The sequence below is a fragment of the Panthera leo genome, chromosome E3 (assembly GCF_018350215.1).
Source record: "Panthera leo isolate Ple1 chromosome E3, P.leo_Ple1_pat1.1, whole genome shotgun sequence".
NCBI classification, from domain to species: Eukaryota; Metazoa; Chordata; class Mammalia; order Carnivora; family Felidae; genus Panthera; species Panthera leo.
In genome coordinates, this window is record NC_056694.1 from 25,402,977 (window position 1) to 25,430,746 (window position 27,770).

The 27,770-nt window shown below is 44.2% G+C and overlaps 1 protein-coding gene across 6 annotated transcripts in view; it reads right to left on the reverse strand.

Moving 5' to 3' along the window:
• The window catches only part of ACSM5 (acyl-CoA synthetase medium chain family member 5), a 185,331-nt gene that overhangs the window by 112,479 nt on the left and 45,082 nt on the right, over positions 1-27,770 (reverse strand). For 4 of the 6 annotated variants that reach the window (XM_042921777.1, XM_042921776.1, XM_042921775.1 and 1 more), the window contains exons 3-5: positions 5,169-5,322; positions 3,649-3,763; positions 2,381-2,506 (exon numbers count right to left, since the gene is read on the reverse strand). The gene's annotated coding sequence lies outside the window, so the exon portion shown is untranslated. The remainder of the gene's footprint in view (positions 1-2,380; positions 2,507-3,648; positions 3,764-5,168; positions 5,323-27,770) is intronic. The other 2 variants (XM_042921778.1, XM_042921779.1) reach the window with 2 other exon arrangements.

Here is a 27,770-nt window from a genome sequence, read left to right on the forward strand (position 1 = left end):
AGAATTCATAGGTACTACATTTCAAGGGAGGAGGTGCACTGAGAATGCACCTGAAAGAGAGGTCAGGAGGTCCTAACCTTTTCCCTTCTCTGAGGCTCATCTTCTTCCTTCTGTAGAATAAAAGGGCTGGGCTAGAACAAGATTCTCTAACATTTATAGTGGAACTCTTTCTTTAAATACAAATCTACATGAGCATCCAATAGGCAGACATTAAATGCTAATAGACTCTTGTTGATGTTAGGTAGGGGGCTTAACTCTCCTGTCTGTGATTCCCTCTTCCTCTTTGATTCCCGGCCATCAAAGAAACTCCATCATAACCTACAGGGTTACCAAAGACAAAGTTCTGTAACTTCCTGGTACATATCACCTCTAATAACTCTTCCAGTGTAAAGTATGTGGGATTCTACTTAACAAAAGTCAACCCTGGCTATTTGTCTATTTGTCTATGAATCTAGCTGGCTGGCTAGCTAGCTATCACAAACTCTCCTACTCTACCTGCCCCCCATATATCTACCTATATATCTGTCATCTATCTAGCTAGTAACAGCTTTTTGTTTTCCGCAAATGGGTATGCTAAATGAATAACAATCTCTGAATGTCCAGCCTACTTTATTCATCTGATCAACACTAATCTGCTGAGCAACTGCTATGTCCCAGATCCAAGGGCCTAGGTAAAATAATGAATGAAACACAGTCCCTGACCTTAGAGGTTCACAATTTGGTGGAACACAAGCACACAAAGAGGCACTCACAGGCAGGTCACACTCAAGCATGCATACCCGCTGACCCTCAGGTACAGGGCTTATATACCCATACCAACATACACATTCTAACAGATACACATATCAACCTCAGGTGCCCAAAGACACATTTCCATACATAGATCCTCACCTGGGCCCTCAAGCCCAGTCACTTACATATTTATTGTCATGAATAACTTAGTAACAGTCAATATTTTTAGCACATCCTATGCACCAGGCATTATTCTAAGTGCATTATGGACATTTCATCATTCCACCCTCACATTAGATATTGAAGGTAGGTACTATTATCCCTAGTTTAGAGATGAGATAGGCAAGACTTAAAGAAGGCAATTACTCACTCAAGGAATTCAGGGCTTAGGTCTAGGTAGCCAAATACTTAGGCCTAGGTAGCCAAAATACTTTTAACAGACACTGTATTCTGCTTCCATTTATACACAAAGCCCCCCTACACACACAGAGGCACTCATTTTCATACATGTAACACCATACATACATGCACCCACTTGTATACAGGCACATGGGAACACATACATGTGTAGTGACATGTGTGGACATATAATTTGTTAACAGAGGCCCTCACACATACACAGGCTTTGACATTCACGGATGCACAGGTGCTAACATGCACACTAACCTATGCATGGTCATTTAGATGCTGACACATACACTTTAGTATAGAATAAAACACAGGGACACTCATTATCCTATGCTACACACACACACAAACACACACACACACACTCACTCACAGATACATAAACATATACGTATGTTCCTATAAAATACAGGACTTGAATCCCACTCCCCAAGGCCAAGACTCCACCCATGTCTCCTCTCCCATTTAGCTTTCCTCTCCTCTATCCCCTAGTCCTACCCAGCTGAGCACCAGGACAAGAAGTCCAAACCAGGGGGCACAGTGAAAATAGGCTCTGGATCCAGCATCTGGAAGATCTGGACTAGAAGGATGACAGAAACAGTGAGAAAGGACCTGACTCACATTCAGGGAAGGTGGCATCTCTGTCCTAGGGGAGCACCTAGAAGCAGCAGGTGGAGGATTCAAAGAGGGAAGGGAAGCCCTGCTCTCCAGAAGCTTCAGGTCTGCTTGGGAAACCAGGGCATACAAATTCGAGGCAGCCAAAGCTCAGTAGTGTGAGACCAAGACAGACACTGCTGCAAGATGTGGAGAAGGGACAAGAACTCCACTCGGCCTGAGAGAAGAGGGAAGGATCTGTCCACAGAGTTCCCTGTCTGAGAGAGGAATTAAGTTTCGTTCCATAAAATGCTTTGTATTGTGATTTGTGTTCACAAGGAAAGGACGGGTCTGGTTGTACATATTTTATTGCAATGCTGAAACCTAGCTCCAAATTCATTGAGAAGAGCTACAGTTTTAAAGGGCAGAACCCTTAGGCTCTGGGTCCCAAAATACCCATGCAAGCACCCCCACTCCTCACACTTCACCATGGGAGTAGCTGGTTGCTAGAGAAATAAAGGAGATAAAGGATGTGAAGTCACTTTGCAACACATGAAGCATCACACAGATGATAACATCAGCACTATCATGATTATCGTCATCACCTGCTATTTTTCCCATTGTAATGTATCAAGCTGCTTCTTACCTCTCTTCATTTGTCCTCTTACTGCCTAGATGTGACCAAAAGGAGACCATTTCTTAGAATCTTTGTGTTTGCCAGAAACAGGACTCCTCGGAGCAAGTGGAAGGAACCCATCTCCTTCCTTGGCACCTAGAAAAATACTTTATGAACACTTAATATGTATAAACCAGTGCACCAAACATTTTACATTTTTTTATCCAACTTAATCCTCACAATAATCCTTTGAGAAAGGTGATGTTGTTCCCACTTCACAAAAGAAAAAACTGAGGCATAGGGGTTTAAGACACTCCTCAATATCATATCAATAGCAAATGCCTGTCATCTATTCAGTGCATATAGGTCAGTCAGCACTTCAAATTTCACATTTTATAGATAAAGAAGGTGTGATTAAGGAACACTAGATAACTCGCTCAGACTGCACAGTGAGGTGACAGACTCCAAGACTGGAACTCAGATTTGCTTAAATTTAAAATATATGCTCTTCTTTATGCCACACAGCCTCCCTGCATGACCAGTGATGTTCTACAATGCTGACTGAAAACCTACCTCAGAATCATAGCAAGATCTATGCATGTGTATTTACATGTGTGTGTGCATGTATGTGTGCATGTGTGTAAGTCTGGGTGTGTGGTGGCAGCCACTAATTAACTGTGGCAAGGCTAAATGATATAAAAACCACTTTTCCTGAGACATCCTCAAGCTCCTTCCACACTCAACAGGAACTCATAAGAGTCACAGAAACTAGGAGACCCAGAGGAGATTTACAGATGATCTAATCCTACCCCCTTTAATGTCCACAAGAAAACTGGTACCCAGAGTGCACTGAACCAGGAAGTAAGAAATTCCTGTTTCAGTCTGACTTCTGCTGATGTGAGAGTTTAAGAATGCTACTTAACTTCTCTTGGGCCATCTGTAAATTAAGATAGTAACATTCCCTCCACTACACTTAATGCTCTATGGCCCTGTCATTGACAGGTTGTGGCTGTCAAACCTTCTGGCCTCAGCACGGCCCTCTTTTATCCAGCCTGAGACTGTCTCAAGGCAGATTCCCATTGATAAACTCAGCCTCAACACCCTCGGATTGCTCAGAACCCAGGAGAGTGCCTCTCTGGTTCTGAACTGCCAAGCAGGAGGCAGCTCAGAACTCAAGAGATGACTGGGGAGCAAACTCTCCCTCCCTTGTTCCTCAAGCACTTTTCTGAAAAGCTTGGTGTGCCAGTTCCTTTGTCAGTCTTTTTTTCGCTCTCCAGGAACTCAGTGGAACTGGTAACCTTGTCAAGTGTTCCCCTCTGGTTGCAATTTCTCAGGTGGAAAAGTAGCACTTAGGGCCTTGTCCTCAAAATATTTGTGGCTGTGTTGCTCCTGCTGATGGTAACAGCAATGTGACTGTGATAAAAAAAAAAAAAAAAAAAAAAAGGTAATGTCACTTTGTAGCCACAATAGTGCTTTTACTATATTTTATTGGAGCATAATACACGTATCATGCATTCATGTATATGACTTGATGAATTTTAACAAAAGGAACACCCCCCCTACAACCAGTACCCAGTTAAAGAAATAGAACAGTACCCACTTCCTAAAAAGCCTCCTTCGTGCCATCCAGTTACAATACCTTTCAAAGGCAACCACTATCCCAGCTACTAGCACCAAGGAACTTTGTTTTATTTATATGTAAATATAAACATATATATATACATTTATATTTATATTTATAAAAGAGGAATCACATATTAACTTTTTAGCTTGACTTATTTTTTTAAACTTTTTTAAATGTTTATTTATTTTTGAGAGAGAGAGAGAGAGAGAGAGAGAGAGAGAGAGAGAGAGAGAGAATCTGAAGCAGGTTCTGTGCTGACAGCAGAGAGCATGAGGCCGGGCTCAAAGTCACAAACCATGAGATCAGGATGTAAGCCAAAGTCTAATGCTTAACCTACTGAGCAACCCAGGCACCCCTCTTTTTTTTTTTTTTTTGAGAGAGAGAGAGTGTGTGTGTGTGTGTGAGCAGGGTGGTAGGGAGAGGGAGGGAGAGAGAGAGGGAGGGAGGGAGGGAGGGAGGGAGAGAGAGAGAGAGAGAGAGAGGATATCAAGCAGGCTCCATGCTCAATTCAGAGCCCAACATGAGCCTGACTGCTTATGTCTGTTATCTCTGTGAACTTCACCCATGTTGTTGTGTTTAATTACAGTTTGATGATTCTGACTGCTGACATTATTCTATTAGAAGAATATGACCTAATTTATTGATTCTTTCTATTGCTGGTGGACATATGGCTTGTTTCAGCTATTGTGAGGCATCCTGCTTTCTTGTACATGCCTGTCAGTGAGCACAGGTACCTATTTCTGGTGATGTATGTATACTCAGTTTTAGTAGATACTGTCAAGAAATTTTCCAAGGTGGCTGTACTTTGACCAGACATGTTTTTAACATTACAAGATGCTTTAGCCTCCAGTATCTAGTCACTATTGACACAGCTTCTTTTGGCTCTTTGAATACTCCTTTAGGGCCTCTGCACAATGCTCTGTTTTGCTGTCATAATCTCTGCCCAACCAAAGGATGGGCAAGAGCTCATCCTTTGGGTATCAATGTAATGTTGCCTCTTTTCAAGCAGGCCCTGCGCCTGTTATACTCACCACTTTACGTATAGTATCTAGTCCATGCCTGGTAAATGTTTAGCACTAAACAAATGTTAGCTAACGTTGCTGTTGTTGCAATAAATAGTCTTTAAGTTTTGCTTCCCAAAAATCTGTGATTGTGGGAAGTCAGATTTCCTGACTCTTATCCTGGTGTACTGACCTGTATGTGCCCCTAAAGCTTCTAAATCTTCCACAGGGGAGTAGTTAGCAGGCCAAGTTTCCCCAGGCTCCTAATAGTGAGCACCTATCTTCCTGAGGATGTACAGTCCCTGTTCTCTACTAAATGGCCAAAAGAGGGCACTGTGGGAACACGTCTGCAGAAAGAAAGAAGGAGGTGTTCAGAATTAGAAAGAACTAGAAGGGAACTTCATTTTAAAGACCGAAACCTTCATTTTATAGATGCTTAGAAGACGTGACTTGCCCAAGGTCACACAGCTACTGGATGGTGGGCAGAGATGACTCTTAGTCCCTTGGCATTCTCCACTCTGCAGGGGAGTCACCAAGCACTGAATGAAACAACTGCCCGCGGGAGCTGTAGCCTTGAGCCTGCCAAGGACCATTTGCCAAGCCTCTCATTTCCCCAAACTGTCTTCCTCCCTCCTGTTCCATGAGAGAAAAGATCTAGATTTTGGAGGTGAGACAAAGCATGCTGCCCCTCTGATTCTGCAATGATCTCTGAGGAAATATTTTACTTTTCTTAATAATAGCTACCAATTATTGGGCAGTTCCTAGATTCCAAATACGCTGAGTACATTGCATAAATTACCAGATTTAATCCTCAAACCAGGATGGTGTGAAGGTTCGATGTTTCTGTCTCTTCTGAGAGTCCTTTCCTGATCACTCTCCATTGAGACAGACTTTTCTCCACCTATTTCTACTTCATTGTATCACCCAGTTTGTTTCCTTCACAGCTTTTACAATTATGTTTGTAACAATTCTGCCTATTTCATTGTCTACTTACTTACTGTCTGCTTCAACTCCTCTACTCCTCCCAGCAGACTCTGTGAAAGACTCTGTGAAAGAAGCATTCTGGAGCCAGACAGGTCCGGGTTCAAGTCCCAGCTGATTCATTTACTTGCATTAGTCACTTAAACTCTGTGAGGTTGTTTCTCCCTTTGTGAAATTGGGATTCGTGCATGTATTTCACAAGTACATAGAGGACTGTACCAGTCATCTGTTGATTAGATTTCCTCTCCAACTTTGCCAACATGTGGTCATCCACCCTATATTTGATTACCCTCGGTGATGAGGAACTCACTACTAAGCAGCCCAGAGAAGGCAACATGTTGGAGCATTCCAAGCTTGGTCAGTCATGAGTTACACATCTTTAGGAAAACCCAAACTTCTCTGAGCCTCAATTTCTTATTCTGTAAAGTAGGGATGGTGATGATAATACTTATCCCACAGTGATCCTACTGTTAACCTTAAAAGTATGTTATTTTACCAGCAAAAATGGGTTTATTTGGGAATAGCAGAAAATTGTAATTTGGGACATGCAAGTTACACAAAACCACAGACAAGACTAACAAATAAAGGAGAGGAAACTTTATTTTATGGAGAAGAAGGAGGAGGCTGGGAGGGATTGTTTTGAAGGGAAGTCCCTTGGAGAAAAGCAGGACAGGAGTTCAGAGTGATGATGGTTTCTCATTGGCTGAGTCATAGGGGTGGTCAATTTCTGGTAGGAGATGGACTTCTTTTCCTGTTGGGGTTTGCAATTAATGATTCTTTCCTATTGATAATTGTTCTATTGGAGTCTATAATTGACAATTCTTCCTATAATTGACATTGAGTGGTATGGCTCCCTCTTCTAGCCTCTGACTCTACTTAAATGAGGTTTCCCTGTATTAGTTTTCACACTTTGAAGATGAGATGAAATTGTATATGACGTAAGGGGCTTGCATATGGGAGGTACTTTCCTCACCTTGTTCCTCAGAAAGGGAAAATGACTCTAAAAAGCACATTTTTTTCACATTTAAGGATACCTAAAGTACTAATGTGTTTTATAATTAAATGGCATGTCATAGTTTAGAGGCAGCTTGGTGATATATAAAAAATGGTGTGTTTTATAACCAAAGCCATCTTAGAATCAGTGAGATGTGATAGTAGATGCCAGGGACAATATTCAAATTCAGGTTTGCCTAATTCCCAAAGGCCATTTTATACAACTCATTTCCGGGAAGAAGAGTCAGGTCATGGGGGAAGCCACCGAGAAGCAAACAGACAGTGGAAGACAGGGAGTATGTTCAAACTAAGACTTGTCTAAACACAGCTGCCTTCACTGCTCAGCTGGTAAATGAATTTGGAAAAGTTTCACCATACAGGTCTGTCTGCAGAAGACTCTTCTAACCACTGATGAATGGACTCCTCCACAACCCCAGCCCCAGCCAAGCCAAGCAAAACCTTAAAAACAGCTAGGGGTCATATTAATATGCTGTGCTTATGTGCCTGGGGCAAGGAGGAGAATCTGTAACTGAATTAAACAAAGATGTTCATCACCTGCTACTGTCAACAGATAAGTCTGGAGGTGGTACATGTGGCTGTTTCAAAGGACACAGCATTAACTGAGTTTCTACGGAGTTCAAGGCATTGGGCTAGGAATTCTGAGAAAGGCAAACAAGTTTAGCTCCTCACCTCAACTCTATGAGGAAGGTATTAATATTAATCAAGCTCATTTACAGACAAGGAAAATATAGACAAGTTTAAGAAATGCATGCAAGATCACATAGCTGGAACATGTCATAGAGCAGGGATTGGAACCCAGGGTTACTTAGAGGCTGGAACTTCAAAGAAATTGGTTGAAATTATTAATTATAAACCTTAAATGGGCTATCATCCCTCCTCTTGGCTCACAGTGATCCCCAAATTCTGACAATATTCTCTCTGCAACATATACCTTGCATTAAAAAAAAAAAACTTGGCAAAGGGATGTGAACTCCAATATATAAGCATTCATCCACTTCACACTTTTCCAAGAATGGGCCTCTTTATTGGGTAGACTTTGTAGCAGAATGTACCAGCTGGACCTGCTTGGTCCAAGTTCTTAAAAACTTAGTGTCCCAGTTACCAAATCTAAAGGAGGATGACAACCCTTCATCTGTCAGAAGAGCTTGATAGGATGCTCTGAGGTCCAGGACTAATGGTCAAAGGAGAACACAATGGCGATGCCTCAGCTATGGAGCCATGACTTTGAGCACATGGTTTTCCAGACCCAAATGGAATAAAAGAAGAGGAAATTGGAAGATTTGAGCTGAGGAGGTCAGGTTCCAGTAAGCACACTCAACCATTGTTGTATGCCTTTCTGATCCCCATGGCTTCTATTCCCTCAAGTTTGTCTGCTCTACTAACTATGGCCCAGTTGAACTTGGGCTTCAACTACTTTATTCCAGGATTTCTCAAGCTCATCATTATTTATGACTTTAAAGTTAAACCAACTGGGCTCAGAGAAGTTAAATTACCTGCACACAGCTGAGTGGTTTGAAATAAGTCTGACTCCCAAACCTAAGCTTGTTGCACTACAGTATACTTTCTACCTACTGGAACATGGGGCAGGCAGAAGGACAGTCTTGGGAATAAGTAACAAGGTACTAGGAATAGGAAGTAAGGTCATTAGGGCAACCATTCCAAGGAGCTTTGGTTTAATGGAAGAAAGGTACAGGTTTCTGGCTGACCCAATACAACACCTGACATCAGCACATTCCATGGTTACCCCTGGGATGCAATTCCCAGGTCCCAGTCCCCTGGAAGCCTGGAGCACATGGTCTCACCCTGAAAGTCTGTCTACAGAGCTGAACAAAAGAAGTAAGGGCAGATTTTATTAACAAATACACATACAGTGTCTATCATGTTGTAGGCACTGATCTAAGCACTGTAGCAATATTGTCTTTGAACCCTCACAAGGAAGGTACAATTCTTTTCTCCTGCAAGATGGGAAACTGAGTCACAAAGACATTAAATAACTTGCCAGGTTACACAGCTAGCAGGAAGTAGAGATAGAATTTGGATCCAGGCAGTTGGGTTGCAAAGCCTGCATCCTTGACCATGATACTGTACTACCTATCTGAACCCATCTGGTTTTGACCCCGTGGTTTCTCTGTTCCCAGAACCCTGGCAACCTAGTTTGAAGGGTTTGTTTGATGCCTAAAGCAGAGATAGCCAGCCTTGCTCTCACTGACAGCCACTGGAGTCCAGCCAATAAATTACCAATGGGCCATCAAAAAGGAGGCTTCAAACTCATGCAGAAAGACCCTGTAGGATAAATTCATGGGAAAGCTCAATCTGTTCTGGATGTGTCTACTTCCTAGCTTCCCCTGGGATTTTTGTCTATTCTCAAGTCAAATTCCAAGGCTGTCAACTTCCCCTTGTTTTGCTGTTTCCCTCAAATGTGTTTATTTTACTATGGCCCAGAAAAGTCCTCACCCTTGACAACGGGGGTTGTGAATCACATTGTGGCTTTTCACCTCCCATTGGCACTAGGCAAACAGATCACCACTGGTAAGAGTCTCTTTCCACACCTCTTGGAACTCACTGCTATTATGGCCTGTGCTGAGCTGTAAGATTTGTTTATGTGTCTCTCTCTATCCTTTTAACTTGTGAACTCCTGGAGGGAATAAGCCGTCTTATTCACCCAACACATCTAGTGTAGAACCTGGCACTTAGAGAGACACTTTATAAATGTTTCTTGAACAGGTAGGTGAGTGGATGGATGGATGGATGGATGGATAGATGCATGGATGGATGGATGGGATGGACAAGTAGATGAATGGATGGACAGGTGGGTGGATGGATGGATGGACAGATAATGGATGGATGGACAGATGGATGGACGGATAACGGATGGATGGATAGATGGATGGATGGACAGATGGATGGATTGATGGCTAAGTGGACTGATACATGGATGGATGGGTGGGTGGTTGGGTGAATGTACCAGATAACTCTTAGTGAGATCACTTTTCTTCCCCATCCAAGCCCTGTTCAACTCCTGTTGACAGATACAATAGACTACTAAAGGGCTCTTCACCTCCACTCTGCCCCCCTCCAAATCTCTTATTCATAAAGCATCCAGAGGTTCTATAAAGATGCAGATTTGATTATGTCAGCCTTGTTCCATCTCTGCCTAAAATACATTAGTGACTTTCCCCTGTCCTTAGAATAAAATCCAAAATCCTTCCCAGAGCCTATGTGGTACTACAAGCTGTGATATCTACTGACCACTCCATTCTCATTCCATGTCAGCCTCCTACTCACTGATAACAGTTGGATACCCTGGCCATCTTTCATTTCCTAGAATGAGCCCAGCTCTTTCCTGCCTCAGGGCCTGTGTCTGAACTTGCTGTTCTCTGTGTCTGGAATGCACTTCCTCTGACTTTTTGCATAACTGATTCCTTCTCCCTCTGGTCTCAGCTTCAAAATAAATTCTTGGGGAGATTTTCTCTGCCTCCTCCATCTAAACTATACCCCACATCTTCTTTATAGCATGCATGTAGTAATCCACTTTCATTATAGCACTTTATTGAACATTTGAACACAACATATTGGACACAAAGCATTATTAGTTAATGTCTGTCTTCTAGACAAACTGTAAGCTCTAAGAGGGCAAGAAGAGCATCAGTCTTATTCCCAGCTGAATCCTTAGTACTCAGCAGACAGCAGGTACTCAAAATACTTGTAATACATGTTTAGATGAATGGAGGGACAGGCACAAGATAGATTCTGACATTTCCTAAGAATGAGGACACCTGGAGTACTGCATGAGGGGAATGACCAGGCCTCTTTCTCTTTCCCTGAACATTACTGATAAATAAGTTTAGGTACAGAGTCATGATATCTGACTACCTTGGAATCTCTTTGATCAGTAAATCCAACTTCATTTTATATTTGCAGAGATGGAGCCCAAGAGTGGAAGTCATTTGCCCAAGATAACCATCATAGGGGCTGCTAGTTACCTGCACAATAGACATTTTCTTCTTCACTAAGAACAGAACCCAGATTTTCTTGATAATGATGATTAGCCCAACTTCTATCATTTTTTTAAGTTTGTTTGTTTGTTTGTTTATCTGCTGAGTACTAAGGATTCAGCTGGGAATAAGACAGATGCTCTTCTTGCCCTCTTGGAGCTTACAGTTTGTCTAGAAGACAGACATTAACTTATAATGCTTTGTGTCCAATATTTATTTATTTACTTACTTATTTGAGAGATAGAGTGAGCAGGGGAGGGGCAGAGAGAGAGAGAGAGAGAGAGAGAGAGAGAGAGAGAAAGAGAAAGAATATCTCAAACAGGCCCTGTGCTGTCAATGAGGAGCCCAGTGCAGGGCTTGAACTCAGGAAACATGAGATCATGACCTGGGCTGAAATCAAGAGTCAGATGTTTGACCCACTGAGCCACCCACACAGCCCAGAATCTGCATTTTAATAAGATCCATTCTGTGGTGGTTCATATAGATGTTCAGACTTGAATGTCCATCTTAGTGAAGACTGGGGCTAGGGACAGGACAAGGCAGCCTATGTCCTGATCCCTAAAGCACATTCAGGACATATTTGTAAGAAAATGGCATCCATGCCTGGTGCCACAGGAGATGGGGACACAAAGCTGACAACCAGCGTAGCTGCCCAAATGGAACTGATTAGCCCCCACCCACCATCCTTTCCATCTTGCTGTCTCTGATTTCCCCTTTTACACCCTTCTCTCCATCCACAGCATAGTGGTTAAGAGACTACTGGCGTCAGATCTGCCTTGATTCAACTTTTACAACTTTTTTGAAAATTTATTTACTCTCTCCTGAGCCTTGTACCAACTTCATAGCGTTGTCATGGAAATTAAATGAGTTAATACTTCTAAAACACAGAGACCAGAGCTTTGCAATCCTGGATTCATATTTGCATCGCCAAAGGAGCTGATGGCTGAGCCACCCCAGACCAATTAAATAAGAATCTCTAGGGATAGGGCTCAGCATTCATATTAAAACAGATCAAACACAAACCTCTGCAGGTTTTTTTTTTTTTTAATGTGCAGCCAGGAGGGAGAACCACTGACCTAAAGTGATGCCCGGCACAGAGTAAATACTCCATAAACGCTGCTATTGTTAGTCACACTGTGTGTCCTTCCTCACACACACACTAGACTGCCTCATGCCTTTGCTCCGGATGAATCTCATGCCTTAGATAACCTGCTCTTCCTGGACTGCCTGGCAAACAGGTTCCTCCAAGATTCTGCAAGAGTCTCCCATCCTCGTGTAGCCTTTCCTGATTCCTCCAAAGAGTACTGACCACTTCCTCCTCCTGGTTCTATTGTAACTGAGCTGCTAATAAAAATACTGACTTTGTCCTCTTATGGAGGATTTAGTCTATCCTGGGCCTTGTGCTGGGTCATGTGTACATTTTCTTTTTTGCTCTAAGGCAGGTTCCATTCAAAGCCGCATTGTATAGATGAGGAGACAAGGATCCAGAAAGGTGCAATGACATGCCTAAGATCATTCAGCTGGTACCCTGGGCGGATGATATTTGTACTCAAACTTAGTGGCTCCAGAGCCTGGGTTCAAACCCCTATACCACTTCACTGGTATTTGCACAACTGTTTCCTGCTATAGACTCTTAAGTCTTTCAAGGACAAAGACTGTGTGTAATTTATCATTGTACTTCTAACACCTGGGACATGTTAGGTGTATAACAAATGATGCAATTAATGGACTGCCAGGGTAGGGTGTGACAGATATCAACCACCTACTGTGTGCCAGGCAATCTGCTTGCCACATTCCTAATACTAGGTGCAAGAAAGCATAGAATTTGAACCAAGAGCCCTGGTTTCAGTCTCACTGGGATCAAAGACTGCCCACACAACTCCCAGGCTAGTAACCATTGGTGAGTTACATGATCTTTCTAAGCTGTAACTTTTCATTTGTAAGTAGGGACAGCAAATATGGCTATTTCAGAGGACTGAGTGACACATACAAGGCACCTAGCATAGCGCCTGGTACATAGCCAGGGCTCAGCAAATGTGAGCTGCTACTGACATCTCATTGTACCCCACAAATACCTGTTGAGGTAGCTACTGTTACCGTACTGTTATTTTCTTTTTTAGCTGAGGAAACTGAATCTCTTGCCAGAAGATGCAAAGCTAGTAAGTGGCAGAGCAGGGACAAGAACCCAAGATGGTCTGACAGTAAGTCTGTGCTCCTTTCTCTCCAGATTCTCTCAGGCAGACAAAGTGGTTTAGTAATCATGCCTGCTCCCCTGGAGAAGGTTGCTGGCTGGGAGCAGTGGGGAGAGCAGCTTGCTGGAAGGAAGAGGCTGCCTCAAGCATCCAGGCTCAGAGGGCGACACCATCCTCTCTCACTCCCTGCATCTCTATGTGTGCCCAGGAGACAGGTGGCCCTAAGGACTGCAGGGGTGATAGCTAGTGGGCAGAGTGCAGGGAGAGGAGAGATGAGAATGACAAGAGGGGAGGAGGAAGGGTGGGGGAGTGTGAAGGTAGGGAGAGGGCTGGTGGTAGCCCAGGATGACTGTCCAGAGCAGATGGAAAGGTGACTAGGATAGCTGAGGGCAGGGAGTTAGGAGGCTGAGGAGAGGGAAAAGTGGCCTGTCTCCTCATGGTGGTGAGCTGATCTCCCCCTAAGTGGAAAAGCTGTTGCCATGACAACGCCAAGAGCCAGATCAATGCTTGGCATTGGATGGAGCTCTCAGTCACTGCCATCTCCCTCTCCCTCTCTCTCCCCTGAAGTGGGGAACACGTGAGGGAGTGTGGGTGGGGGGAGGGTGGGGGATCATCTCTCGCTCCCCAGAGCCTCCTGGAGTCATGACAGGGATCCCTAGAGCCCCCAATCTAGTATAGGAGAGTGGGCTTAGTGGGGGACAGGAGGAGATACTCTGCCTACCTCCTAGCTCCTTTGAATATGGGGCAAGGAGGGAGGACAAGGTTCCCCGGAGAACTGGAGTAACTTCCTGGCCTCTGTCACTGGGGCTCAAGGGTACAGAAACCAAGTGTCACCTTCTAACCTCAGTCATGCACAGAGACCTGCAGAGAGGATCACAAGGCATGAGTTCAAATTTCTTACTAGGCCTCCCCTTCAACATGTGGAAAATGCCGCCAGGGAATAGATTTACTCTGAGGTTCCTTTCAGCTCTAAAAGCAGTGACTTTTGGGGGCGCCTGGGTGGCTCAGTCGTTTGAGCGTCCGACTTCAGCTCAGGTCATGATCTCATGGTCTGTGAGTTTGAGCCCCGCGTCGGGCTCTGTGCTGACAGCTAAGAGCCTGGAGCCTGCTTCTGATTCTGTGTCTCCCTCTCTCTCCCCTCCCCCACTTATGCTCTGCTCTGTCTCTCAAAATATGAATAAACATTAAAGAAAAAATAAAAGCAGTGACTTTTTTTTTTTCCTGCTGGTTTTATGAGGCAGAGTCACCTTTCTGGTGTGACTGGAGAACCCCCATGGAATGCCTTCCTGCCTCAATGTAAGTCTCCTCACTGGCCAGTTAAGAAGATCTGACAGGCCACTAGAGGGTCCACTTTTTTTGAGCTTCTTATACAAAAGCAAATACCACAAGGCAGGATAATGTATTAGCATATTACCAGGAGACAGGCCAGAGGCTCTGGAGCTCTCAGATCTTGAGTGGAATGCTAAACCCACCAATGACTGACTCGTTGATGCGAGTCCAAGTTCAAGGGGATCCATCAGGGATGAGCAGTGTGTCACTGATTTCGGTTCAAGGAGGAAGAAAGGGAGGACAGAGAGAGGGGAAGGGAGGAGGAAGAAGAGAAAGAGAAGTAAAATAATGGTGAACAAGAAATTCTAGCTGCAAAACAATAAACTCCTTTCCCAAAGTCTAAAGGCCACAGGGTTTCACCAGAAGCCCCACCTGGATGGTGCAGAGAACCCCCACCCAGTCACCTCCACTTTCCCTCAAAGTCTGCCTCAGGGTAGTGCATGAGTAAGGGTGGAGGAAGCATTACAGAGCAAAGCAAGAAGTTGACAGACTGGGGCTTTCCAGGAGGGCAGGAGAGGGGAGGACGGCACCAGCCACTCGGGTGGCCCTTGAAGCCAGGAGATTTCAAGAAACTCCAAGCCTCTAAAAGCCTGGCAGTGGCTCCCCAGCATCCAGACTGGAGCTGTTAGTGTCCAGGAGCTGGCCCTGAAGGATAGAGACAGAGGCTAGGGAAAAGGCTGGCACTGAGGCGAAGGCATCAAGTTCTGCTCACTAACAGCAGCAGGAGATGCCAGCCTCCTGCTGTCTGCTTTGGTTTGGGAAATGAATACATTTTTTCAAAAGAGTGAGTTATGCTCTTACTTTGAAAGTGAGCAAATTTGCTGGCACATAGTAGTCATTTTGCCTGTTAGGAGCATGGTCTGTGCAGTCAGGCGATCCTGGATTCTGCCCCTGGTCTGGCCCCTTGTTAGCAGTACAACCCCCAAGTATCAGTGTCTCCCTCTGAAAATGGGGATAGGGGATGTCTATCCTGGAGTGCAGCTGTAGGGATTAAATGAGATGATGTGTGAATGTTAGTTTAAAACAGCTGTCTTCTAACTCTGGCTGTGCAAAGTGACAGAGGGGAATTTCTTCTAGAATCTCTGGGTCCAGGGTGGGTGGGGGTGCTGGAATGGTCTCTGAGGGGCCGTAGGAGGACACATCACTGGAGCTGTGAGGAAGCCAGTGTGTGAGATGATGGAGACGGACATGGGGCCATGTAAGAGCAGAGCATTGCCTTTCTGTGGGGTGAGATTTTACAGAGAGCCCCATTTTACAGAGAGGCTAAGGCTTACAGAAGGGTTGATATTTACCCAAGTTCACCTGGTCACCAAGTCCCACCAAGTGATGGAACCAAAGTGCAAGTTCAGGTGTTTATGCTTTCAGAGCCTAGGCCTTTCCCATAATCTCCTCAGAGAGGGCAGCACATAAACGCAGGTGGTACTGGCACCCACTCAGGCAAGGGACTTCACCTCTCTGAGCCTCAGTTCCCTATCTGTAAAGTAAGGGTTAGATATGCTAATGTATATGAAAGAGTCTAGCAATTTCAGGTACACAATAGTGTATGGAGAAGATGCTGTTCTAAGAGCCAGGAGTCCTGGGCTATAGTCTTGCCTCTGTATCAGTGTGCTGTGTGACCTTGAACAAATCACAACCTCTCTGGGCTTTACAAAGAGCATTACAATTTCCAAGGGAACTTTAATGTTTATTTATTTTTGAGAGAGAGAGAGAGAGAGAGAGAGAGAGAGAGAGAGAGAGAGAGAGAATGAGTAGAGGAGGGACAAAGAGAGAGGGAGATGCAGAATCTGAAGCAGGCTCCAGGCTCTGAGCTGTCAGCTCAGAGCCTGATACAGGGCTCGAACTCACAAACCGTGAGATCATGACCTGAGATGAAGTCAGCCACTTAACCGACTGAGCCACCCAGGAGCTCCCCCAAGGGAACTTTAACACAGGAGTGACTCAGCCTCCCCTCTAGAGATTCTGATTCATTTGGTCTGGGAGGAAGCCTACATATCTGGGTTCTTCTAAGCCCCCAGGTTCTTTGGATAAGCAAACAGGGTCCAGATGACAACAATGGTCCTCAGATGTACTCCCTGAACCAGCAGCATGGGCATCACCTGGGAACTTGTTAGGAATGCGAAATCTTAGGCCTCCCAGGGACCTACTGAATCAGAAACATGGGTGATCTGTTTTTACAACCCCCCTCCCACCTCTCCTGGTAATTCTGATGTACATTCAAGTTTGAGAGTCTCTGGGCTATAGGAGGATTCAACCCTAAAAGCCTACACTTTTTAGGTCGTGCATCAGAGGAACAAGATGAAAGAACTGGGTAAGAGCAGGGGAAAGTGTGGGCAAAATTGGGAAAACAAAGAGGGATGGGAGAAGAGACCCAAAGAATCCAGAGGCAACCTCGACTTTGTCCCTGGGTGAGCTAGCATCACAGCTATGAAATGTGCTAAGAAATTTAAAAGGCTTCCAAAGACATGCTTCTCAAAACAAGGCATGCAGTGGGGGTGGCTGAAGCCACAGAACGAAGATGGCGTGTCTTCCCGGAAAGTCAATTTACCAGAACATGTTTTAGGGGAAAAAGTTAAATTATTTCATCAATGAGTAACTGAAAACATGACTGTTAGATTAAAGCAAACAGATCTATGGTGCCACAGAATACCACCTGCTTGTACACTTCTTAGATAAAAGGAAAGCCTCAAAGACATTTTATACTTGCACTGGGGAGTTGTAGACAACAGCCTTGGACCCCTTGGGGACCAGTTCTCTTTTCCTTGCCTTTTGGTGGAAAACACAACGATTAATGAGTGAATTAATGGACTGATTGGTTAGATAAATGATTGGAGTCCCTACCTTGTGCCAAACATCCCACTGGACACCACGGATGCACCAGTAACAAAAATGGGCAGAGTTTCTGCTCTAGAAAAGCTTACAGTATAACAAGGTGTGGTGAGCAGGCTCCAGCAGTAATGGGCCAGTCTGGAGTGAGGTCATGAAAGACTTCTACCGAGGAAGAGACACTGGAATTCAGACGGGGAGACCAGTGTGAGAAGCCTATTCCCAGGAGGTCTGGGGAAAGCATTCCATGTCTCTTGCTTCCCTTCCCTAGAACTCTTTTCTTTCTGCACCTTTAACCCCCAGATCATGCCCAACCCACTCCAGGAAATGTTTCCTGACCCACTCCAGCAACTCTGACCATCCTCTGAATTTACATAATCTCATTCTTCCAGCACCTCTGGAATCACTACTCACTCACACTTTCTGTCATTTGGGTCCCATCTTCATGATGTTTTTCCATACCCAAATGATATCAACACCAGAGCTGACTTCATCTTTTATCCAATACCATTATTAAAAAAACCATGAATAAATAATGTCATAAATATGCCATAGGAAAAGGGATAAAGGGATAAAGTATAAAGGTATAATTGTCTCTGTTATAGAGGGAGACTGGCAAATGTTACAAGCATGTTCAAGGCAAATCAGCACTCACTGAGACATTCTCCTTGAGACCCCAGGAAGACCAGAGAAGATACGAGAAGGGAAATGCAAGTGCTTTGTGATCTGATAGTTGTGTAGTTCCTGAAATAACTTCATGTTCCACTAATGGTACACAGTGTTGCTTATTATTATTATTATTTTTTGCATGTTTCATGTTTTGTTTTCAGGAGGATGTTAGAGCTCTGTAACAAAACTATAAAATCTGCAAGGATAAGGCTCCTTTACATTCCCCATAGCACCTATGGTAAGTGTTGGAATGTTTCTCTTTTTTTTTAAGTTTACTTATTTTGAGAGTGAGCAAGTGTGAACAGGGGAGAGGGAGAGAGGGAGAGAGGGAGAGAGGGAGAGAGAGAGAGAGAGAGAGAGAGAGAGAGAGAGAGGGAGAGAATCCCAAGCAGGCTCTGCACTTTAATGCTGGCAGCGCATTAAGCATCCTTAATCTTTTCCTTGAACTGTGCTAAACCCTTTGCATGTGTGACCTTCTTTCTTTCCCACGATATCTCTGGTACAGAGGTAATATTGTCATCTCAACTCTACAGAGAAGAAACAGGCTCAAGAGACAGAAGGAAATGACTTGATTGGGTTCATCCAGGAAGTAAGAGGCAGAGGGGGAGCTGGACCAGGTGTGGCACTGAAGCACTCAGGGTCATTGCAGCCCATGGCTCAGACCATTTGGACACAATTGGGGTAGCTCAGGCCTGCGTCACAGATATTCTGATGAACAGTGCTTACTTTTGCAGAGGGGCCCAGCCCAAAAGATTCTTATGAAAATAAAGTGAGAACATAAATGTAAAAAGGGGTGGAAGAAAAGAAATGAAGCCAAGTATTGCACACAACCGATTACTCAGTAAAACCCATTATGAAACTCTCCTCACCTGCTCAGTCCTTCTGTGACTCCCCACTGCCTCCCTATGGGACTCAGACACCCAACTTGCATGTTTTGCCATGATGATCTTCACCATATATACGACCTTCATGCATTGATATTAAGTAATTGAACTGTATTTTGCATGTGCTTGTATGGTTCAATGCAAAATTAAAAAATTATAAAAGGGAACATGGTAAAAACTCTCCCACCCTCTCCTTCCACCCAAGTTTGCTTCCCAGACACAACCACCACTGCTATGGTCTGAATGTTTGTGTCCCCCAACAAAATTCACAATTTGGAATCTTAACCTCCATCAAAATTCACAATTTGGAACCTTAACCTCAAATGGATGGTTAAAAGGCAGGGCCCTTTGGGAAGCAGTTAGGTCATGGGGGTGGAGTCTCCATGAATGGGATTGGTGCCCTGATAAAAGAGACCCCAGAGAGCTCCTTAACCCCTTCTGGGTTGTGAGGACATGGTGAGAAGGCACAAGCTATGAACCAGGAAGAGAGCCTTCACCGGAGCGTAACCATGCTTGTACCTTGATCTTAGAATTCCCAGCCTCCAGAACTGTGAGAAATAAATTTCTGTGCTTTTAAGCCACCCTGTCTATGGTATCTTGCTACAGCCGACTGAGCAAACTAAGACAACCTGTATCTGTTTCTTGTGTGTCTACTAATATATAAGCAAACAGACACACACACACAGGCACACATATATACCCTTTTTAAACAAAAATGAAGCATATGGGGCATAATGCTCTTCCAACTGCTTTTATGACTTAACAATACACCTTAGAGCTTATTTTATATCATAATGTAAAAACTTCCTCATTTTTTAAGGCTGCTTTGTGTTTGTTTTCCCCATTCTTCAACCAGTCTCCAACTGATGAGCAATTAGGTGGTTCCTGATCTTTCGATATTGCAAACAATACAGCATGAATAATCTTCCAATTATTCTATTAATGACCTGGCATCTTCCTTTCAATCAACTGTTTCTAAAAACTTTTCTCACATCTTAAGCACTATCTATGAAAGCATAGATTTGATGAGCTAATGATATATGTTTCTAATTCACACTAATATAGATAGATAAGAAATCCACAACCATTTAAATCAAAGTGCTTGCCTGTGTATCACCTATAACAATTCTGCTTAGCACCTGTGCCAGGCATCTACTATCCTGGGAAACACCTGCTGCCCAGAAGTTCCAAACTCTTTGGCCAGACACAGGATGCCCTTGAGGATCTGCCTTCTACCTCACTCTCCAAACTCATTTCCCCTGTGTCCTATGCTCAAACCTTGTGGAATCATAGGTCTTTTTTATTTTATTTTTTAAGTGTATTTATTTGGCGGGGGGGTGCGGAGAGAGAATCCCAAGCAGGACCTGTGCTGTCAGCATAGAGCCCAACAGGGCTTAAACTCATGAACCGTGAGATCATGACCTGAGCTGAAATCAAGAGTTGGGTGCTTAACCGACTGAGCCACCCAGGTGCCCCTGTGGAATCACAGGCTGTTTTAGTTGCATGCCAAACTGGATCATGCCCCGGTAACTTTGCACATGCTCCTCCCATGCTTGGAACAGCATCTATGCCTTGTCCCCTGGAGAACTCCTGTTCTCTTCTCAAGTTGTAGTCCAAGTTCTCCCCCTCCAGGAAGCCCTCTCTGCCTTTTTCATCCAAACCTGCATCCACACACCTGGGACATGCTTGCTTCTACTTTAACCCTCAGCACACAGAGTTAGTATGGCAGAGTGGTTAAGAAAGTAGGGTCTGGGGCACCTGGGTGGTTCAGTTGGTTACACGTCCAACTTTGGCTAAGGTCATGATCTCACAGTTTGTGTGTTCCAGCCCCATTTTGGGATGTCAGCACAGAGCCTGCTTTGGATCCTCTGTCCCCTTCTCTCTCTGCCCCTCCCCTGCTCATTCTCTCCTCTCCCTCTCTCAAAAAATAAATAAATGTTAAAAAAGAAAAGAGAAAAAAAAAAGAAATGGTCTGAACTCTGTTGCCTGGGTTCAAAGCCCAACTCCACCATATTAGAGGCTTGACCTTGGGCAGATTGCTTAATCTCCTGGGAGTTTCAATATTCCCATTTGTAAAATGGTGATAATCATAACATTGACCCCGTAGTGAGGATTAAAAGATGTATTTAGCAGAGTAAATGCTCAGTAAATGTGCATTATGGCTATTACCCTTACAGCTGTTTCCCCCGCTACATTATTAGCTCTTTTTAGCCTCCAAGCTCTTCAGTTTCTAATCCTGTCAGGCCTACCTTCAAAATAGATCTCATTTCTGAGCATATCTCACCCGGGCCACACCGCCAGCTGAGCACAAGCCACCGTCCTCTTCCACCCAAGCATCAGCCTCCTAATGGCCTCTGTGTACTGTTCCCAGCAGCCCCTTTAAGATAGAAGTCAGATGCGGTCGTATCCTGCTCTGAACCATCCTGAAGTTTCTATTCTTATTTTTATTCTTAAAATAAAGGTTTCTTATTCTTAAAATAAAACCCAAAGTCCTTACTATGGCAAAAGAGGCCCACCCCATCTGGCCCCTGCCTCCCTCCCTCTTCATGATGCTCTCCCTTCTCCAGCCACACTCACCTCCTTGTTGTTCCTCCAGCACACTGAGTGAATCCCCACCTTAGAGGTCCACTCATTCCTCACTCTGTTCTTCCCGCAGGTAGCCACAGGGCTCACTCCCTCACTCCATTGAGGCCCTGATCTCTATCCAGAATGACTGCATACCATTCCTCTGTAGTCCTTCTCTGTTCAAAACACCCATGGCTTCTGAACATCCCAGTGGAATGGATGCTTCATAAAGACAAGGACTTCATTTTATTCCCCACTGTATCCCCAACCCCCCAACCAGTGCCTGGCACATAGTAGGTGCTCCATAAATACTTGCTGAGTAATGGACAAATGAATGACTGCAGTGCCCAGAACAGGGCCAGCAACATTTCTGAGGATTAGCAAATGTTTGGAGAGGAATGGAGAGAGACAGGGAGAGAGAAGAAACAAGCAAGAAAGGAAGGAAGAAAGGAAGAAGAGATGGAAGCCCAGAGGATTTTGTTTTTTAGTTGTCATGTGTGTTTATCGAGATATAATTTACGTATCATGAAATGTACCCACTGCAAGTGTACAGGTCAGTACATTTCAGTAAATTTCCACACTGAGGAAACCATCACCACCACCCAGTTTTAGAACTGTCCCTCACTCTTCTGGCCCATTTGCTGTCAGTCCTGCTCAGAGCTCTAGTCCCAAACCACCACCAATCAGCTTCTGCACTCTCTAATTTTGCCTTTTCTAGAAATTTCATATAAATGGAATCATACATTATGTAGTCTTTTCTGTCTGGCTTTTTCTGCAACGTTTCATAATTATTTTTAGGTTCACCCATGCCATGCATGCATAGTAGCTCGCTCCTTCTTATTCCCGAGTAGCATTCCATGGTAGAGATATGCCACATTTTGTTTATCCATTTTCCAGTTGATGGACGTTTGTAGGGCTTCCTGTTTTAGGCTATTATGAAGAATGTTGCCATGACTTTCAGGCACACGTGTTTCCAAATGTCTAGGGTAGATACCTACGAATGGACTTGCTGGGCCATACAATAACAATATAAGTCCCGAAGATTTTGATGCCCTAAGACTTTTGGAATCTCCACTGAGGCTTGTAAGAAAATGCTCCAACTATGGTAGAGAAAAATGCACGTAAAACTCAGTTTGCGCTGCAAGCCCAGCTCCAAGTCCTAAGTACGTGGCCAATTCATTATGCCTGTGTTTGAAGCCCATTTGCAGTTGTATTTGATGTATTGTCTGTGGGGAGACGGTGAAATTTGCCAGCCTTCAGACTAACAACTGAGCCTAATTTTTCACCCAGTGATTCTAAAGAAGTTTCTTCTTGGCAGAGGCTTGGGCTAGGAACAGTTGAAATTGATTGTGGCAAATGATGTGGGAAGAAGTGATACAGTGTTTACCACCTAAAGTGAAAGGTGAAGTGAACATCATCAGGCAGAAGAGTCTCTGCACCTCCCCACCCATGCCCTCCCATGAAATTTTGGACCCTGCCAAAGCATCCTGGACCCCCTGTCATCATTGCCAACCACAGAGGCCTTGAAACTTGAGTCTCCACCACCCCAGATCTCAGATCCTGCCAGGTTCATCCTGACAAATCCTCCATTCAGGTTCTATTACTTTTTAAATGTTTTATTCATTTCCGAGAGAGACAGAGAGAGAGAGAGAGAGAGAGAGAGAGAGAGAGCAAGGGAGGGGCAGACAGAGAGGAAGACACAGAGTCCAAAGCAGGCTCCAGACTCTGAGGGGTCAGCACAGAGCCCTATGCAGGGCTTGAAGTCATGAAAGGAGAGATCATGACCTGAGGTGAAGTCGGACGCTTAACCCAGGCGCCCCCCTCCATTCAGTTTTTAAACCTCATTGTTATGATGATGAAAATCATCAGGAGCCCAAGCTTGCCTGGGCTGCGCTGGCATTTACAGAAAGCTTCCAGGCTTTCATCTCCTGCCTTGCCACACCCCCCTGCTTTGCTCTGCTTTGCTCTGCTTTGCTTTAGTTTCAAAGACTTCACCCAGTAAGGGAATTGACATTCAGGTGAATGCCTCAAGGACTGGACCCCTTTAGCCTCTGTCCCCATCCTACCCCATGAGAAAATGAAATGCTTACCACAGCTTTCCTTAGAGATCTTTTGTAGCATAAAATCAGAGTTGGTCCTAGGATATAATTTGGGCTTCAAAAGTCAGTCTCTGATGTTCCCAATTGAACAAGGTAAAATGCCCATTTGACAAAGGTAAAATTAAAAAAAAAAAGGTAAAAAAAAAAAAAAAAAAGCAGACTGAATGCAGAAGCTCTCAGAGCTTTGGGTAAATAAATATTCTCTCTGATGGGCTCCAGCCTCCCTGCAAAGCGAGAGGACACTGGAAAATGATCGGTCAGGTGGGCAAATTTTGTAGGAGTTCTTCTTGTTGCTATTGTTTGTTTGATGCAACAGAGGTTCTATCTGAGAAGAAGGGACTACAGGCTTTCAGGTCCACTGTGTTGGGAGGCCAGCAGCCTCCAGGTGATCCACATGCAGGAGCTGACTGACATGGGTGGAAATGGGAGAAAGAAGTGAGGACACTGTTGGCCTCAAGGCCAGGGTCTGAACCCTGGCAAAAGATGCTGAAGGAGTGTCCATGAGACTCAAAGGCCCTGAAAACACAGCTTTGAGGGCCAGGGGACAAAGTGGGGCACATACAGGGGGAGGCAGCATTTGACTCATTTCAGCACAGCATGGAGTGTGGCTTCTGCTCAGGAAAGAAGGTGAGAATGCAGCACCCCCAACCCCACTCTACCGAGTGAGGCATGCTGCAGTATTGGGTTGGATGACCTGGTTTCAAATCCTGACTCTGCTTCTTTCTTACTGTCTTTGGACAAGTTGCTTCACCTGTCTGCACCTCAGTTTTGTCATCTGTAAACCGTATATATTAATAATAACTACCTCCTAAGTTTGCTATGAGGAATAAGCGAGCTAATACACAGAGAGGGCCTATAGACAGTATATAGAAATTGTTTGCTAAATGTGTTGGAGTTATTGCTGCTGTTATGGATTTCCAGGTTTGAGGAGCACTGGGTGATACCACCCTGGCATATACATTAATGTCAAGATGATTCCAGCAGGAGCTACTGAAAAGAGGCCTGGAGCAAACAGAGCCTGAAAGAATCATTTGAAAGCTTGCGTAAAACCCCCTTGGGACTCCTAGCAAAACCTGGGTGAGACTTTGAGGGAATGTGGAGAACCCCAAGGCCTTTTCAGGAGGTATGACCACTGTTAGTAATGACTTCCTTACACTCAGTTTTGGGAGCCTGGGAATATCTGAGTTACCCAAGAAGAGGCTGGCAGAAACACAGAGGAAACAGCTACTGAATGGTTTAGCAGCTGAAGGCACAGCCACCCACTTACCCAGGTTCAAATCCCAGATCTGCTACTTCCTAACTCGGTGTTTTGAGTGAGTGAATGAAATTTCCCTGGGCCACAGTTTGACTCAACTGTAAAATGAAAATAAAAATAGTAGTCCCTATTTCATAAGGAGTTTGTTGGGTTTTCAAGAGATCCTTACATGGTACAGTGCCCAATAAACATGAGTGATCCAAACTAGCAGATTAGGAGCAAGAGGGCCTCATGTGGGGGGAACAACATGTGCAAAGGCCCAGAAGTGGAGAGAGAGCACAGGTGCAGGAATCAGTGAGGAGGCAAGGATGTGCGTGCAGCTGCCAGAGGCTTGTCCTGGGCTCACAGGCCTTCTCTTCACAAATGGAGTGATGATGAGCAAGAAAGAGATTTCTGGCACATTGGTAAATGACCTCGATTGTGTTTGTGTCTCGCCAGCTACATTTTAAACCCTTTGAGGGCTGAGACCTTGTTTTTCCATCTTTGTACCCATAGCACCTGCCACCATGCCCAGCACAGAGTGACTGCTAAGTTGGTGTTTATGAGACATTAAAAGCACTGGAAAAAGCTCCAGACCAGAATTCTGGTACAGCTTTGGCCTTTACTTATTCTCTCTAGGACCATGACCAAGTCATGCCATTGATGCTCAGCTTATGTTGGACCAACAGAGATTATGGAAGGGATTTTAGAGATGAAGAAACAGAAGTCTAGAGGACAGGAAGAACATAGTTAATGTGAAACATTAAGTTAATAATAGTGTAAGGGCTGCAACCATTCCCTCTGCTAAGTCCAGTGCCCATTTCCACCTGATTTCTCACGGGGAAGATTAATAATGGTTTTGCTGTGTAGTTGAACTTCATATTCTCGGTAAGCTTGCATATTTATTTTCAATGAGCTGGTCAATTCATCTCGAGACTCTATTCTTCCAAACCAACTTGGGAGTTAATAATAAGCACTTATAACACTGATATGAAAAAAATAATAACCCCATATTACTAATGAAGAAACCCAGCCTCAAAAGAGCTGAATTTACTTGCCCAAATTCACACACCTGATAGGGAAGTTGTGGCTTCTAAATTCAAACTCAGAGCTTCCTGAATCCAAAACCCCTGTGCTTCTCTCTAGGGAAAGTGGATTCTGGGTAGTAGTTAAGGCACTTTGCCTGGAGTGCAAGGCTTCTGTTGGAGGTCTGGGGTTCTGACCCCACAGAAAGGCCTCCAGCACAAAAGGCTGTGGCTCAACCATTCTGAAGGTTCAAGGCCACCTTGATGTGCTTGGCTACTTGGGAAAACCAATGAAAATCTGAAACTGTTCTCTAATTCTCTCCCTCTCTCCTTCTCTGAAGGGTAGCGAACCTGTAAGAATAACCTCATCTCTCACCACACCCCTTGCTGATTCAGATAAACAGGTCAAAGAGAAACGCAGCTTCACAGCTATATAACTTACAATCACTGGGAGGCAGTAGGGCAACAGTAGGGCAAGCTGTGAGTTCTGACATTAGGTGCAGCACAAATGACCCTGGTCACCTTCCAGTTAAACAGCCTCCAGAGTCTCTCCCCCATTTCCTCCCTTCCAGCCCCGATCCCCTTCAAGAGAATCAACGCTTTCATTTTGCTGGAACTGAAATTCACATTTAAATCCCTATTACATCATAAGAAATGTCCCGTGCTTCCGCACAGACTTACCAAATGTATTAATGTCTTTTGCATTTTTTTCCATAAAGATCTATCTTAATCTAATATTGTTCCATCTCCATTAAGGCACCTCCTTTAAAGGCTATTCCTGTATGAAGACTCCTGAAGTGACCACAATTTTGTTCCCACTGTCAGCTAGAGAACTCTAGAAATAAACTAGCTACAATTTAGCAAGCACCTACTACGGGCCATGTACCTTATACAATGATAAATGATGTTACTTAGGCTGTAATTTTGGTTGATAAACAGAGACCCCCACATTACAGTGGTCAAATGATACTTAACTTTATCTCACTCTCATTCAACTAGGAGTAAACTGTTTCAGACTGGTGTGGGGGCTCCAGGATGTCAGAAATCCTAGGTTCTTATGTCTTTTTTCTCTGCCATCTTTGGCTGTTGCCATCATTCAACTTGTCCAAGACAATGCATTGCTACCTTCCATCCAGCTAAGAGGAAGGGAGAAAAGAAATTCCCTTTCCCCTTTAAAGACATGAACTTATGGGGCGCCTGGGGGCTCAGTCAGTTGGGTGTCCGACTTCGGCTCAGGTCATGATCTCGCGGTCCGTGAGTTCAAGCCCCGCGTCAGGCTCTGTGCTGATGGTTCAGAGCCTGGAGCCTGCTTCGGATTCTGTGTCTCCCTCTCTCTCTGACCCTCCCCTGTTCATGCTCTGTCTCTGTCTCAAAAATAAATAAATGTTAAAAAAAATTTTTAAAGACATGAACTTATTATGGATGACATAGCTACACATTTCCAATTAGCCAGAACTTAGTCAAGGACTATGTCCAGATGCAAAGGAGGCTAGGTATTGCAGTCTTTAATCCAGACTTCATGGACTCGGTTAGACATGAGAGGTTTCATTTCTATTGAAGAAGAAGATAATGGATACTAGCACATACTAGCATTATGTGCCACACAAGATGGTCCTAAATGAGACTAGACCCCAAGATTTTTTAACCTATTACAACAACAGGCTAAAAATAAAATTCTCTGACAAAAGAACAGCCTCATCTAGACTAGGGTGTCCATACCTCATTTCCAACTTTACTTAATATGAAATAACCTAAAATATTGATTGTGAGATTGTTCTATCTGTGTGGCAGGAACATATTACACCACTATGGGTGGGGATGGGGTTTCCCCTGAAATGAAGCAATGTTCCCACAGTCAAACCTCTTTGGCGGGTGATCAATCCTAAAGCAAGAAATGAGGATTCTGATGGAAAATTGTCTCCTCTCTCAGAATTAAAGGCCAGTTTGGCCTCGATTGCACAGTATAGAGATGCCTAGAATATTTC